The 12,470-nt window shown below is 37.4% G+C and overlaps 1 pseudogene; it reads left to right on the top strand.

Annotated features, from left to right (window-relative positions):
• LOC145991705 (tubulin epsilon chain-like) overlaps positions 1–12,470 on the top strand; it is a 297,725-nt pseudogene that overhangs the window by 154,136 nt on the left and 131,119 nt on the right.

A 12,470-nucleotide genomic window follows, 5' to 3' on the forward strand; every position in this document is an offset into this window, starting at 1 on the left:
ATGCTACACGTTTTAGGAATTCATTGTTTTCATCAATGCACGATAACATTTCAATAGCGAACTCCTTCCTTCAAGGTCTGTCATTACAATTAATTTTTTGAATGAGCTGTATCTTGTAAGCTCTTATCTGCAACCTTTTGTGTACAATGTCATGCACAGTTGATCGAGAGATTTGAAGTTTTGTACTTGCCCATCTAATCTATTTTTGTTAGCTGCATTGAAAAGCTTTCCAAACTGCCTCCACTTTTGCCTCACTCACACGTTTCATGCCACTGCCTTCCCTACACAACACAGAACCCATTTCCAACAATGGAATGACGCTCTGGTGGTTCCTGTCCATATTCTTGTTTGAATTTTCTCTGTACAGGAGACATGAATTCAGCAAACCAAGAACAGCACTGAACTTTCTGACGCACTGGAAATGAAGCCATTTTGCTCACTTGTAAACAAACGCGAAGCGAATGCACTCTAGTAATCTTGCCACCTTCCACCACTTGGTGATAAAACTGTTGAGTTTCTCTTTCAGACAAAGAAAACCAGATGATCCTATCACTATTGGTTACCCAGATAATTTAATTTCTTATTGGTAGATATTTATGCGGACACACTGTACGTAAGTGCAGTATTTAAATCAAATTTTTGGATCATAATCACAATTTTCAAACCAAAATCTCATTTTTACATAGTGTTTTTGATTTGATTTTTCACCACTATAACACCAAAATTAAATTTATTTACCGCCTTTGAACCCTAAATTGACTGTTTTCCATTTTGCTTTTTTATTTACCAAAGGGTATGCCTCTAATGATACAATTGGAGTGGAATAATTACATAATATTATTAATCAATATTTAAACAACTTTTAATTGTTACAGTTTTCAAGCATCAGTATCGGTTTATTGGTTCAAAGTGGTATCTCCTCAGCCTTAATTATAACTGTCATTTAAACACAAGATCCATTTTTAATATTATGAGGGGCAGTCAAATGAAAACCGAACACCCACCATGAAACACATTCCTCGCAAAAGTTGGCAACACTGTTGTTACGTATCGATACTGCCATCTGTAGGGTAGGATAAATGCATAGTGAAAATGCACAGGTCCACACAGTTGCTTCGTCATTGCTCAGGAGGTGAGCATAGTGAAAAGTGTGTTCATCCACCATTGGAAATGGAGGCAAGCAAAGAAGAGCAGAGAGGTGTGGTTCTTTTCTTGGTGACTGAGGGTGCTGGAACACGCGAAATTCGTCGTCGCATGTCTGCAGTGTATGGCAAACACTGCATGTCCCTGACAAGTGTGCACTAGTGGCAGAAGAGATTCTGCGAAGGACGCACATCACTGCAAGACGATCCGCGCCTGGTACAGGCCTATCAAGCCATTACGTCTGATGTGATTGCGAGGATCGATGGTCTGATCCAGGAAGACCGACGAATCACTGAGGAACGCCCATCCCCATACTGCCAATCTGGTGAGGGATAAGCTTCAGACATCTGGCTGGGAAACTCTTGAACATCCTCCATACAGCCACGATATTTCCCCTTGTGACTTCCACATTTTTGGTGACCTGAAGAAAGACATTCGTGGACGTGGGTTTCATTCAGACGAGGAAGTGCAACAGTGGGTGTGGTTGTGGATCCATCAGCGACCTACCTCTTTCTACAAGACTGGAATTGATCGTCTTGTCTCCCTAACTAACTAACTAACTCTCTAGCCTTCTTAAACCCGAAGGTTCATGGCTGCAGCAACACAGGCCTTCCATGTTTCCCTATCTTGAGATCTATATACTCTTTTCCATCCCTACCGATTTCCCTTAGGTCCATCTCAACGTTGTCCCTCCATCTTCGTCTCGGCCTTCCTACAGGTCTCTTACCATCAGGTTTCCCAACAAGAATCCTGTAAACTTCTCTTTCCTCTCCCATTCGTGCCACATGGCCTGCCCACCTAAGTCTTCTTGATTTAATTATTCTAATACTATCTGGACATGAATACATATTATGTAGTTCTAAATTATGTAACCTTCTCCACTCACCTGTCTCCTCATCCCTTTTAGCTCCAAAGATTTTCCTAAGGATCTTATTTTCAAATACTCTCAATTTATGTTCCTCTTTCAATGTAAGGGACCAAGTTTCACATCCATATAATACTACAGGCAAAATTACGGTTTTGTATATTTTAACTTTTAGTTTCTTAGATATTAAATGAGAAGACAAAAGTTTATGAAGAGAGAAGTAACATGCATTTCCAGAATTAAGCCTACTTTTTATTTCCTCTTTAATATAATTTTCATTTGTTAATATTACTCCTAAGTATTTGAATTTGGAAACTGGTTCAAACGAGTTGTTATCAATAATTAGATTTTGATTATTACCTAACACTTGGTTTCGGCCTGTAAGCATATATTTAGTTTTCTCTTTGTCTTGTCTCCCATTGGGATAAATGTCTAACACTTGTGGCACTTACTTTTGAATAAAACAAACTCCATTGTCACTTCGTAGCGGGTGTATGGTTTTCCTTTTACTGCCCCTCATATATTGGTGAGAAATGCATGATAATTTTGAACTTTGCATCATTTACAGGATAATTTACACTCAATCACTCAATGAAAATGTTGCTCTACATATGAGAAATCTGGACTCTGGAAAAGTATCAACCAGCATGGGTGATCAAATTTATTAGTGATTTATTTTACTTTCTTTTCCAGAAATTTCACAGACAGCACTCTTCCAAATTGTTATCACTAATACATTTTTGTTGTTTGATATTTTTTATAACCAATTGACCATAACTTTTGAACTGCATGAATGATTCTAAACAAGAAATTTTGTTATTGAGAATCTATGTTGATAATGTACTTGCCAACAAATATCATCATGTATCTCCTTTTTTCCCTCCATACTTAAGGGGCTGTCCCTAGCCCCATCGGCACCTCACTTTGGTATTCCATTGTACTCTGAGAACACATCCATGGATACAGGAGTACCTTCCTCACGTGCTAGGTTCTCAATTGACAAGCCAGAAAGTGAACGGAAGTCTGTCTGTTTTGGCAGATGTAAAGAATTTGAAATCATAATCTCCCTTCCCACTTCAACAGACTTAGGACTGTCAGATGGTACTTGCAAGTGCTGATAACATCTCAACAACTTCAAAAGTTGTAGAGTTACCCAAGTTTCTGTGTAGAATTTAATTTTAATTTGTAATGCTATTTGGATTAGAATTGAAATATGATAAGGCAGACCTCAAGTGTAATTTGTCAATCCATGATAAAAAAAAATACCACTTTTTGACTACTTATTTTTTTTATATTTCTTGCAAGTACCATCTGGTGTGGTTAAAAATTATGATTTCATTGCTTTTAAAAAAAGCAAGCATCACAAAAATCAATTCATTGAAAATGTCAAAATTATAAAAAAAGACATATAATTAAAAGTTTGATTAAAAACAGATTTTGAAAATGTAAAAATGTTAATTAGAAATCTACTTAACTTAAAAACGTTACAATTAACCATGAAAATATGATTGTATGATTCTGCCATTGCCAATTTTTCATTTGCCCCAAAATTCAAAGATCCTGTATTGGAAACAAAAACATTAGAACACAACCATAAAATTTGATCTTAACACAAAAAGTAAGCACAAATATATTATAATATTTATAAATTTAACACTAGCTTACATGAATATTTAATTATGCAACTGACACTAAAGAAAAACTAAGACTATCTTATTTACCTGAATTCCATTTTCAGAATAGGGTGGTTGTGAGTTGTCTGTTTGCAGATAGTGTAAGGTTCCTTAAAATATATACTTAACCTGCTACAAAACAATCTATGTCTATGTACATAACACCTTATAATTTCTTACCAACCTGTAATCTTCTTCAGGGCACTGAATCCTGTGGATATGAATTGACCTATAAAGAGAAATACTTGTAATAAACAGAATAAACTGAAAGATACTAATATGTCTACCTGAAATAAAGACAAAATGCACAATCCTGCAAGACTGCCAACCTCCAGAATCCCTTCTAGTGTTCATCTGGAGATCGGCCACTCTCTCCCTACCCACCAATCCCTGGAGTAGGACCCGCTCTGAAGGTGAGCACTGGATGTTCCGAGACGTTAACAGCTCGCAGGTAAACACACTGTCTCTTTTTCAAACAGACATCCTAAAATAACAAGAAAAGAGAATGGAATATTATTGAAAACTCACCACAATTCTCCTGGTACATCCTGCGATAGAATTTAACCTGAAAAAGATAAGAAAACTTGTAGTAAACAGAACAAACCCAAAGATACTAATATGTCTACCTGAAATAAAGACAAAATGCACAATCCTGCAACACTGCCAACTTCCAGAATCTCTTCTAGTGTTCACCTGGAGATCGGCTACTCTCTCCCTACCCACCAATCCCTGGAGTAGGACCCGCTCTGAAGGTGAGCACTGGATGTTCCGAGACATTAACAGCTCGCAGGTAAACACTCTGTCTTTTTTTCAGACAGACATCCTAAAATAACAAGAAAGGAGAATGGAATATTATTGAAAACTCACCACAATTCTCCTGGTACATCCTGCGATAGAATTTATCCTGAAAAAGATAAGAAACCTTGTAGTAAACAGAACGAACCCAAAGATACTAATATGTCTACCTGAAATAAAGACAAAATGCACAATCCTGCAACACTGCCAACCCCCAGAATCCCTTCTAGTGTTCATCTGGAGATCGGCCACTCTCTCCCTACCCACCAATCCCTGGAGCAGGACCCGCTCTGAAGGTGAGCACTGGATGTTCCGAGACATTAACAGCTCGCAGGTAAACATCCTGTCTTTTTTTCAGACAGACATCCTAAAATAACAACAACAAAAATGGATTAAAGTAAATATAAAATATTAAAGAAAACATAATTACTTATCTTTTGTACACATCCTTCGTTGAATGTAGAATGGCACACGAAGGACCTATCCTTCTTGTTTCAGACATCTGTATCCTAATCATCTGTTAAGTACCCTCCTCTTAGAACCTGGAATGGAGTGGCACTCTTCTGTGTATATTGCTTCACAATACTCATAAAGTACAGCCGAAAATACGAAGGTTGTTCAAGTCAAACTGGGACTTTTGACTTTATTAAATAAAAGAACTAATTTAAAGGAGTGTAAACTGCATTTATATTTCGACATACTCCACTGCTTCGTTTATACTTATCCCAGCATTTAACTAATGCCTGGAAAGCTTTGGCATAGAAAGGTTTGTCAGTATGCCTGAACCATCCAAGGAGAGCTGTGGGCTGAGAACCACCATGACGGGGATCGTCACTAACGAACGTACACCCATCCTTGAATCGTTTACAGACTGCAGCTGAGCATCTCATCACCATACTGAGTTTGCAGTCTTCTGTTGATTTCTGCAGATTTTACATCTTTGTTCACAATAAACTTAATCACCTCACACCATTCCATGTATGCACTAACATTGTTGTCTGCCATCTTAATTAACAATCTAAGGACTGGCCCCCCGACATGTGCACCACCTATCAGTAATATGACACACTAGCCACTTACTAAAGTCCCAGTTTGACTTGAATGCCCTCGTATAATATTTTCCACTTATTATATTTCTAGGAATCACAGAAGAGAACCAAACTGATGAAGTATTACAACAGTGTAATATCAAGATATCTCCCTAAGCCAATCTCTGAAGCTGTTAGATTCACTATTTCATTTGTGGTATTTATATTTGTATGACCTTATCATCGGTTGTGTTTCTGTGGCTCTGCCAATGCTGAGTTTGACAAGGAATTGGAATTTGAGAAACTACAGTATCTAAACTGACTGAGACCAGCTAAGTGACTTTTTATTGGGTAACTCAGGACCAACATGTTGAGTTTCTTTCCCAGACATCTGAACCAGTGTGTGCTACAATCCATTTCAATGAGCTCCCCTTAATGTTGGCTTAAAATCAAAACTTTTTAGATTCTCACCAGGAATTAAACCTTGCACCAAAGGTTGAGTGTGCTGTTCATTTGACTGCATGGAAACTCATCTAAGATAAATAGACAGATTAAATTATCAAGTGCTTGCTATTGCCTCACAGTTACATGTAGTGATTGTATTGAAAGATGGCTGGAGCATGGTGCTGATCACGTTACCTTCACAATTGGTCAAGACTGAATGTGTGGTGCCCTACCCCTGCACCCCTTTCTTTACATATAACTACATGGCATGTTCCAATGTGTATGACTTTTACCTGTGGCATATAAATTCAATAATGTTCTTGTTACTATACAAAGCAGTTTAATTTTTGTAAGAGTAAATATTTAGTTCCCATTAATCTTTAGATCATATTTATGCTTAACAAGATATGAAAATGAAAAGTAAAATTTACAGCTTCTTAGACACCAAGTTTTTTGGTAGTATGAATGTTGAAATTTTGCACTGTACATTTAATTTATTGGCTTGCTACACTGTCTACATATAACTGGTTTTATCATTTTTCCTTACTTATCACCTAATTAATATTATATGAGGAGATCACATTCAACAACATTTTACATTTCTTATACTTTCTTTACTTTGAAAACAAAGTTTCATATCGAAATGCAAGTTTAACTGATATATTTTTCTTTGTTATGACCTATCACATTCACTGCATCATCCCTTTCTAGACTAAACACAAAAGCGAACCTTTCTTAAAATAATATTAGTAAGGCAAATGCGTAATAAACATAAGATCAGTCAAACTTGAAAACTGAAAATACTCTGTCTGCAAACAGACAACTCATGGCTTGAATACTGGATGGTCCTCACCTGAAATAGAGAATCATGTTCAAAGTAGAAATAATTGTAGCATGTATTCTTGCAAATTTCTGTCATATTATCGTTATATTATAAATGTTCTACCATATTACCAGTGGTGAAGCATGCTGTCTCTGGAAGGGTACGGACAGGATGGAGCAGCGATTGGGGGGGGGGGGGGGGTGAAGGGAAGATGTATTTTTTTCCCCCTAGAATGGACTTCCATCCAAGGTCAGGAGGGTGGGGGGGACAATGCCCCCTGCCGCCCTGTGGTTGCGGCACTGCTTATGAGTGTCTCTTCATCAATTTCACATCATCATTCATTGTTGCGATTAGCTATAAGTGGCAGAAAAGCAACGCTAAGTAACAAAAATCAAATATCCACTCCCTCTCTCTACCACATGAATCACTATCACTATGCTGCTAGAAAGGGAATTTCCCCCACCCCCCAATTCTGATACGACATTATACTGAATCCCACACACCTTCATAAATCACAAAATCAATAAGTGTCTTTGTTATGTTGCTAGAGTAATTGCAAAAATTAGTGAGAATTTCAGGTGTTCTGTATTTTTCACAGGGGGGCAAAGCAGGCTCTCAGGGGGGCAGTTGTACCCTGCTCCCCCTCTAGCTACGGGCCTGCTTACACTTCCTTTGCTTCCTCTGAAAAGTTGAATAAAATTAAACATGTCATTATGTCAGGGAACTGACTAAAGCTATATCTTTGCAAACTGCTTTAATTTCATAGGGTGCTAGTAATTTCACAGGGCACCACGACGTTAATGCTTTTCTATTTTTATCTGTTTTCCTTGTTCGGCACCCAATTTGTACTTAGCACTCAGGCAAGCACCCCACGTGGACCCTCCCCCTTTTACAACTCTCTTTCTAATAGTATATAATTTCTTTTACAAAGGTAAGAACTCTTGGAGCCACAAAAATGGTCATCAACTATAGATGTGAATGAATCACTTAGGTTCTTCATGAAATACTTGCCATTTTATATCGAATACTCGGCCAGTAAATTTTATATTGGTACTTTATGAATATCGGTTGGAAGAAATTATACCTACATATAGTGTCACTGATTTTCTACTCACCACTTTCGGTTTCTTTCCGTCTCGTTTTTCATTTTCTCTATCTCCTTCAGACAGTTTTGCAGTAAAGTTTCAGACATTGTTATACACTAAACAGAAAGACAACACGCGAACGGAGATGCTACACTGAGACTGACCTAAGGCATTTGACTGTTCTTTTCTCTACCACTCCAAAATCATTCATCTCGCCAAGTTACAGAAAATAGTGCTGCTAACCATAGTAACAGAATTCACTACAAGGAGTCAAACCTGTATCTTTGAATTTCTTCCCTTACTTTTATCGTACATTTTTCACATGAAAGAATCGAAAGGAAAATGCAACAAAATGTAAATTTCATTGACTCAGGGGTTGAATAATTGAATTTACAAATCTGTAACGTATTTAAGAAATATATAAGGTATTCAAATGCTGAACTGTGAACACTGTGCACGGAATGTGCTCCCTGGAAGGAGGGCGAGAGGTCAGTTTGACATTTTCCAGATGGCAGTGTCCCTTCCCTAGAGCTGACCGAAGCCTTGTCAAGGGAGCTGCTGTTTCCAGGAAATCGCCATGCTGCACATTCCACCCTTCTTCCTTGACACTTTGGTTTTAGTTGATCGAAAGGTCCAATGGACTATGCTTCTTCAGCTACAAATGATTCCTTGCAGTTAATGATGAAGTATTGCAGGGGGGGGGGGGTGTTCCACTTTTCTGCTTGGGGGGTGTTCACCAAAATTTGGGAGGGTGTTCACCAAAATTTGGGAGGGTGTTAGGGAGGTGTGGTTAAATCACTGATCGTAACCCTAAATTTAATTTAAAAAACTACACTTACTACACAAAATAAACATTTCCTTTCTAATAGCATGGTAGTGTAGTTATCAGAGTATCATGTGGAAAGGAGTCCATTTTTCATCTCAAATATTTACAGCAGAATTAATCAATTTTCCGTGATTTGCATAATCCACACAGGATAATTCAGACTTCAAAATATGTCACGTCTCTAAATAAACTCTAAATTTTGTATTTATGAGTGTATTTCGCATCATTTCGTGACAAAATATGTTGGGAATATGCACCTCACACCTTTCAAAAACATGAAAAATGAATATAACAATGTGTTATTTCACATTTCGTGTTTCCACCTGAAAAATTTGGTTCTTGGAATGGAAATGTCAGGGGATTTAATTTTAAAGGAATTGCAGACAGCCTAGTTAATGCTAGGACATTGTAATCATGGGATTCTGGGTTCAGATTCAAGTAGGGCACATTTCGTTGCTTTATATCCCACTTCAAACTGTAGGTCCTGTCCTGCTAATGTTGTGTATGCATATGTATTCATCTCACACATCAAGAACATGTTTCATCCAATACATAAGAATGTAAGTGATTTTAAAAATTCATGTAAAATAAATATTTTATAAATACTAGAGATAACGTTATTAAAGAAGTTCTATTATACTATAACCAGGTAGCCAGAAATTAAGATTTAGGTTTTAACCTATATATTTCTTATTGTCTTGATTCCTATATACTACTTCTTCTTTTGTAACAAACTCACACATTTGGAGATACAAATTACTAGTTAGATATCCTAGCAATAAATAATGTCCAAGTTTATTGTTGAACCAAACAATCAATATTTAAGGGAATGGGTGTTGTACACACACAGTAACAATAAAAATGGAAATCTATATTGTTGTTATGCTAAAGTAGGAGAAAATAAGCCACCTCATTTTAAATATAATTTACCCAGGCTAGTATTAGTAATTTAATAAAGAACTAGATATTTATACACAAAGTAATTACCACATTTTAAACATAAAAATAGTTAACTGAAGTCAATGTCAATTCAGAGCAGAATTACGAGATGAGACTCATTTATATTTATTCTTTGCATGCCCTAATTTCACAAGTAACAGAAAAACTTTTCTTGACTTTTGAAAAAATAAAAATCTGAATTGAAACATCATCGCCTTGTAATCAAGGAGTCTGGGGTTCGATACCCAGTGGAGGCTCAGTGTGGCTTTGATCCCACTTTAAACTGTAAGTCCAGTCCAGATTAGCCTATATGTGCATAAAGGGACTTAAAACTAACAAACAAAGAGAACCCTTTATTTTATGGTTAATAATTTTATCAAAACCTAACCTAAAAATAAAGTGAATTATTTATATTTGCAAGAGAAAATAAATTGGAATTTTAAATAAAGGAAAGGAAAATGTGTTGTGAACTTTAAAATGAAGAAGTAATCTTAGCAAAAATTGAATAAAAAGAAATAGATACTTTACTTTACTTATCTGTCCTCTTCTACCTTGTGGTGTAGAAGGATTGCCATCTGTCCCTGTCTTGCACTAGATCTTGCACTTCTTTCCAGTCGCTGCCCCTTATTTCCAGAGCTTCCTTTACATCGTCTTCCCACACTTTTCTAGGTCTTCCTCTTCCTCTTGTCCCCTGCATTTTCACTTCGTAGAACACTTTGGATACGTGCATTCCAACCATTCACTTCACGTGACCAAACCATCTTAGTTGGCTCTGTTCTACTTTCTCTAGTAAGGGAGAAACTCTCAAACAATTTCTTATGATTTGATTTCTCACTCGATCTCTTCTTGTTTTTCCTTCTATCCTATGCAAGAATCTCATTTCCATTGTCTGCAGTTTACTTTGGTGTTTTGAAGTCAATGTCCAGGACTCGCAGCTGTGCAGAATCGTGGGTATGTATATGGTTTTATACACTGCTAGTTTTGTTGACTTTGTTATTTGAAGCTATTAACCTGTTCTAATTCTTGATTTTCAAGGTATATTTTATGCTCTACCTCTTCTCTTGCTATTATCGTGGTCTTCGTTTCATTATTATTTATTCTCATCCCATATTTTAGGAGTTGTTTATTGCAAATTTTCATCTTATATTGTAGATTTTTCTCAGAGCTTCCTAAAATTAGGATATCGTCTGCATATGCAAAATGTGACAGTTGTACTGGCCTCATGTTTTTATATCCTAGCCAGTGGCGTAGCATGGCCATTTCGGGTGGGAACGCCAAGTCCGGAGGAAGGGTCGGCCCTTTTTTGCTTAATAATTTACTTATGGAATTAGTCGCCACAGGTATTGTTTATTTGCCTGAAGTCAGCTGGGTTTTCAATAAAACATCATCCATGCATGTTTTAGCTAGAAAATTAGATGCCTCACTATGCCACAAATGTTTTGAACTCTGGTGTTTTATACATTTTTTATATCTTTCTGCATGACGCAAGTCATTAAAAACCTACCTGAATCACAAGCGCCTCTGCACAACAGTAGACGTCATTGTTGTGGATGATCCAACTACTGATTGATTTGGTTTATTTTACTTCGCTTTTCTACCAGTTTTGGTTAATTGCGAATATGAATATGAGTGATGATATTGATGAAGGTACACTGACAAAGAACACCCGTGCTCACGCCGGGATTCAAACCAGGGACCTCTGTCGTCTTGGCGCACTGTGAAGAGCACTCTGACACGGAGGTGGGTGGATGATCCAAATATCGTACACTCTACTGACGTAACAGTGCTGATTAGTAATTCAGACCACTGTTTATTACATCTTGAGAATGCTGATAAACATTTTAAAATAATTTTGTCCAGAGACAATTCGATCATAAGAGTTTCCAAATGAATGGTAAATATTTCCATTGACACAATATTAAGCAGTTAGATAATAACAAAAAAATAATAGTTTTGATGGTTAAGTGGTAGAGCAGCCACAGGCTGAATTTCTACCATGAGGACTTCACCAACTTATTTGACAAAAACTGTGTTGATCTTTTAGTTTCTAATGCACATCGCTGCACATTGCGATAAATTATACAATGCAGTGATCATTAAGAAATTGTATATTTGAGATTCGTAAAGTTACGTCAGTCAATATTGCGTATTGTAGCATCACATAGCACGAGTTGCATGAGCACGAAGAACCAGGTAGGAATTCTACCGCTGTCGTCCTTCAGAAGGCAGGATGGGTCACATGAACCAATCACGGTAGCCGGGTAGACCTCTGCTCCGTATGCTGGCGTACGAGAGAGCATTTACGCACGTGCTGTAGACATCAAAGCTTTCCCTCCAGAAAGGCAGCAAGGAATATAGAGTCTTTTACGCCAAACCTGATCAGCGTCCGGCCAGGAAAGGCATTGAAAAAAGATGCTAGAACGATTGGTGGGAGTGGAGCGTTCAAAGCGGATCGCGAAAAATAGCTATTATAATGCCATGAAGGTCAAACATATATGGAATTCGTCAAGTTTTACTTTATATTCACAGCATTTACGCATTTTTGAAATTTTAAATCTGGGAACGCCGGGTGTACGGGTGTACTATCCTATCCACTGATCCTAGCTGTAACTTTTTGACTTTTTTGTTACATTATTTTATGACTTCATCCATCAATATGATGAAATGGAGGGGACCTAGTATTCATCCTTGTTTCAAACCTCTTGTTGCCCCACCTAGTGGTTGCGGTTGCGTGACCTTGTAGTTGGTGGTGGGGCTTGCGTGCTCTGATGATTCACAAGGCTATATCACCAGTAGCATAGCTACTGGTAGGGTCTCCCATGCTGGGCAGGCTAGTGAGGAAGAGCGAG

The sequence above is a fragment of the Lepisma saccharinum genome, chromosome 8 (genome assembly GCF_977018435.1).
Source record: "Lepisma saccharinum chromosome 8, izLepSacc3.1, whole genome shotgun sequence".
In the NCBI taxonomy this organism is placed as follows: Eukaryota; Metazoa; Arthropoda; class Insecta; order Zygentoma; family Lepismatidae; genus Lepisma; species Lepisma saccharinum.